Here is a 5,652-nt window from a genome sequence, read left to right on the forward strand (position 1 = left end):
TTGTTTTTATAATTATTTAATATATCCGACAGAAGTTATTAAATTTAGGTTAGATAAAAGTTCTATACTATGGTTCCATAGAATGGGTCAAAATTGTTGATGTGAGCTGAGAATTCAGTAATTCTGTACAACTTTACCTACTACCCTCCTTACTAACAGTCATTCAACCATGAAAAACCCGCAGACCTCTTCTGTAACGGCTTTGCCCAAAAATTCTTCACAGGTAGCCTAGAACTAACCGCAGGGAGAATGCAATCAAAGAAAAGTTAGAATTTAAGTAGGTCTCTGCTTTGGACTTCCAGTTAAATAACAGTTTAAGCCGCAGTGCAGCTGTGTCCATGGGTGAAGAATGACATCGTGTGTGAGCATGATAGAAGACGATAAGTGCTAAAGTTTTGAATTTATCGAGCGAACTCTACTAAAAAAAAACTCCAAAAAATATTATTGGCTTCTAATCAAATATAAGGTTCAAGTACTTCGCCCTGTCTACCGGTATAAAGTTAGCCAGAGCCAGAAGTGGAAGTTGGGTACAATGAGGCTGATGGACTGGTTGAAATTACTTTTGGAATTAAAGTAAAATGCAATCGAGAGGATGTTTCCCCGCAAATTTACTTCTTCTTAATTGGGGTAAACACCACTTATGCGGTTATAGCCAAATTTATAACAGCTCGCCAGTCGTCCTTCCTTTTCGCTGTTAGGCGCCATTTTAGATTCCAAGTGCAGTCAGGTCCTTCTATCCAACAGAGTGGAGGTCTTCCTCTTACCTCCATAGCCGGAGTGCTTTCATCCATTCAGACGACGTGATCAAGCCGCAAATCAAAACAGTTACGACTTTTTAAATAAAAATTCATGCGAAAACCCATTTATTGAAATATTTATTTTTTAGTTTGGTATGATTGTCAGTGACATCTGTGCCAAATGTCACATAAAGATAATGATTACAGTTTAGTATAGGCTTGTCTTTGCCAAGTACATAAAGTGCATTCAACTATTTTTGAGTACAAAATATTCTATGATGAATGACCATCAATATCAACTGATGAACAAGAAAATGAAGGAGTTGTTGGTGAGAATTTACGTTGGTGAAACAAATAGTCCGAATATACATATGTGAAGATAATATTTTTGAAGCAATTCGAGACATTGCTAAGTGAGTATACAAAAAAATCGACTTTATACCGAAATATAAGAAGAATAGTTAGAACATGTTAGATGAAAGCGGCCTTTAGACATTTATTTCATGTACATGCTTTGAGGCACTGGATGTGCAAAGTTCTATTTCAGTGTCTTCATTTTGGGCTTGACGTACATATAGTAAATAATAAAATAATCTGAAGAGATTAAAAATTTTGTTATATGGCTAGTACGAGAGGTAATGGTACGTAATAAGACGAACCCAAAAGTGGTTCAAATTATTCGAATAGTTAATATATGATTTCACATAAAAGTGGCAGTAACAGACCCATTGTTCAATTTTGTTCGTTGTTATTTTCCCATTTTTCTGTGAAATGCAATGCTAGGCGAAATGATTATTTTGATGTAGATTAAGTGGTTTAGGAGATATTTAGTATGTATTTTAATTATATAAAGATACAGCATACTGACAACATGTCGTCGTTTTTAAAATATTTCAATTTTGGTTACTCGTAATTTCGTGAAGACATGTTTTTGTGTCAAATATGTCATATATATCGAGATAAAGTTATTAAGAAACAAAATTTGATGGCGATCCTAAAATATCACAAATTTAGTCGAGTAAGGCAGATTTATTTTTAAGTTATTTTATTTTGTAAAAAATGCTACAATAAACAAAACAACAGAATACCATTTTAAAATATTTGAATGTTCTGTTTATTGCTTGTTTATTGAGCAAAGCTTTTCCAAGCTTTTGGAGCTTATAACTAATGAGTTGAGTTGAGGTATGAACTAAATTGACAAAAGCACAAAATTATATAATGACTTATTTCGTTAGAAGGTGAAACCATAAAAAAGCTCCTTGTTGCAGAAAACTCCGATAAAAGCACAATGTAATTTAATTCCAAAACCATCAATAGGTTTTAGTGAGCCGGTTCACATAAACAACGTACCAGACAGGCTAAATATCTGGTGCTCCTTTCAAAAATATATACATATGTCTTGGCAAAATTTGTTTTTTATACTTATCATTGCTTATTATTGAGGTTGAAAGACCGAGTATAAAGAATCTCTTTAAAACAAATATAGGTGCCATGACTTGAGGTTTTCAACATTTTAGATTTTGGTTTAAAGACTGCAGAGTAAAATAATTGTACACGTTTCATTTACTGACGATTGTCGATGCAAAAATTCGAGGTTTATCACGTTTAAACAGTTCCAAACACTGCTGATTGTCAGTTGGTAGAACAACAAATTCAGTCATAAAACTGTTCACAAACGCATTCGCGGAAATTCCTTAGAATTTAGAAAATGTTGTCTATGGAAATGGATAAATCGACCATTACTCTGGTCAAGAGTTATTCGAGATGATCTTCACATGAAAGCCTTTCGTCGATGAACAGGTCATCTTCTGACAACATCTTCAAACAAATCAGGCTCAACAGAATTCACCGGCTTCTTCCGTATCACGCGGTCAACGGTCATGAAAGTATCTTATTTATAAGACGGGCCACTATCTATGTGTGTAACCTGGGGTTTTTCATGTATACATGATACCAACATTTCATAAACCATACAATAGTTCGTCCAAAATTAACCCCGGGAAAGCGTTACTTGTCAACAAACCAGTAATTCAAAATCGACTCACTTATTGCAAACAACGAAAATTTAAATAACAGTTTGAGTTTCATATTGAATTATTTTATCTCTTTCACTTATTGTCGCCGAAGGTATGTATATGGTAAGTTATCGCATTTTTGTTTGCAATGGAAATTAATATTTAATCCAAATCGTCATTTAACAGCGGTACTGACGCACTGCAGTAGTGCCACACCTATCCATCACACAAAAAAAAAGAGCGAATAAAGTGAAAATTAACCCAAAGGCAACATTGTGTCAACAAAATGAACAATGCAGCGATCATTGCCATCGCCGACATTAACGCTTATGTTGATGTGAAATTGCAGGATTCTGTGCCCTCGTCAAAAATGAACATTTTAATATTCTGTGAATTTAACGTGGTCACAGTGATGACAGGGTGCGCCATAAAAATAGTACAAACAAAATTATGAATGAGTGAGTCGGGCGCTAAGAACTGAGGGCTGACGGGTGTATGAGTTTGGGTGCAGCGGTGTCATGTTTGCGTAAACAAACAAATGCGAGTGAGAAACCAAAATTAAAGCAAACAATCCAAAATACACATTTTTGTACACAACTACTCGCATACATACTTGTGTATAAATGTATATACTCGTGGATGTGTGCAAATAACCAAAATCAACTTGATTTCAATATGCTTGTCATGGCGGGCTTGTCAACCTCTGCCATTCGTTTTACTTAACTAAACAAATACTTAATCCTTTCGTTCACTTAAGGTACAAATACACACAAGCACTTGCTCTTCTACAAATCGCAAGGATGCCAGTGGGGAAGTGATAATTTTGTTTCGTTTTTTTTTATTGTTGATTCGATTTAACGATATTTCGATAATCTCGTACCACATTATAGGATACGTCATCCAATAATGTACAATTCTTCCTAGCTTTGGAGTACATCAATATATAGTTAGTTAACTAGATAATCATTGTGTGATCTCAACTTTGTCGATATATTTCGATAAAAAAAATCATTTAAAATTAGTACTTTTTTATATTTTTCGAAAAGTAAAATTACGAACAATAAAGTGAAAGCATGTTTTATAATATATTATACAAAATATGAAAATTAGAGATTAGATTTGATTATACACCCTGTCAAGAAAGTATCGGAAATTCTTCACTTAAATATAAATTTTTTCTTAGGTTGGCACAACTGTCCTTAATTATGATGCCAAAAATTAGCGCGGCATAGTCAACCAGTGTGTTTCCAGCAGCTGTTTATGTCAGTCGACCTCAGTTGTGTTTGTCGAATTTTACAATAGCCGAAAAGATTGATCAACGTATTTGTGTTAAGTTTTGTGTTGCGAACGAACGTGCGCCGATACATTGAAAATGTTGCTTTTGGTGAATCTGCTCTATCAAAAATGCACACTTACGAGTGGTAAAGAGCATTCAAGGAGGGTCGGGAGACCGTCGAAGACATGCGTCGTTCTGGAAAAGAGAAGGAAATTGTTGCCGAAAATAATCATGTGAGCTTGAGAGAAATTGCTCATAAATTGGAGATGTCACACGAGAGCGTACGTACGGTTATGTATGAAAAATTGGGCATGCAACGCATTGTTGTAAGACTTGTTCCGATGGAGCTGAATTTCATTCGCGGATCGAAAGTGATGATTGTTTTCTCTGATATTTGTGGTGTCGTCCGCTATGAATACGTTCCAACTGGTCAAACCGTCAACAAAAAATTTTATCTTGGTATTATGAGGCGCTTACGAATATAGTTACAGTTGAAATTCAGAGAGAATTATTTCTGCTTGTAGTATCTCTGTGTCTCACAAATAGGTTAAACTGCCCTTAGCCCCCATATACCTAATATAAATATTCTCGAACTTTCGGGTGATTTTATACCGCATATATTGCCCATTATATGAGTTATCTTAACGAAAATGTGAAAGCGTGTTTTACTCGTCATAGTGTACCTTTGCGCCTAAAATAGATAAATTTGAGCGAAGTTTGACCTAGACTCCATATAACAAACATGTAAAATTCGGGTAACTTTACTTCATATGATTGATGATTGTATGTGAGGTACCTTAATCAAACCCAGGGAACATTTTATTAGTATGTGGAATGCTAGTAGTATGTGGTATTGGCAAAAATAGATAAAATCGGTTGATACTACCCCAACTCCCATGTACTACATATAATGATTTTTTGTTTTTCTAACAAACCTTATACCGACTATGTTGGTCATTACATTTTAATTGAGTTTACGACCCATTATGTGAGATTCTTGTAAACTATTCATACTACTTTTGACTCTACATACTTAAAGGGTGATCTATTTCGAATTTCCCAATATTTTTAAAGAAAAAACACAGAAGCTTCAAACTTAATGGGTAATGTTTATTATAATTCGAAAGATGATTCCTCGGCATTTATTTTTTGAAGATTATCTCTTTCAAATGTTGGCTTTGTCTTACTTAGTTGGTTTCTCCGTCAGGTCCAATATCCGATGACTCGAGCATTTCGATTGATAACTGGCGAATGACGCGCGTGATGTTTTGTTCCAAGCCCTGAATCGAAGGGGGATTGTCAACATAGACTTTGGACTTTACATATCTCCATAGGAAAAAGTACCACGCGTGATATCATACGATCTTTTGGAAATTATCTGCTCACCGAAGTGTTCTCTCAATAAATTCATTCATTGATTCGATGTGTGGAAAGTGGCGCTGTCGTGCTAGAGCTAAATGTCGTCGAAATCACGAGCTTCAATTTCAGGCAATATAGTCGGATGTCATGGCGCAATAACGGTCGTCAAAATTTAAATTGTGTTCTCACCGGTATCATTTTTGAAATATGGACCTACGATTCTACAGACCCACAAACCACACCAAACCGTTGTTTTTTCTGGATG

The sequence above is a fragment of the Bactrocera dorsalis genome, chromosome 5 (assembly GCF_023373825.1).
Source record: "Bactrocera dorsalis isolate Fly_Bdor chromosome 5, ASM2337382v1, whole genome shotgun sequence".
NCBI lineage: Eukaryota > Metazoa > Arthropoda > Insecta > Diptera > Tephritidae > Bactrocera > Bactrocera dorsalis.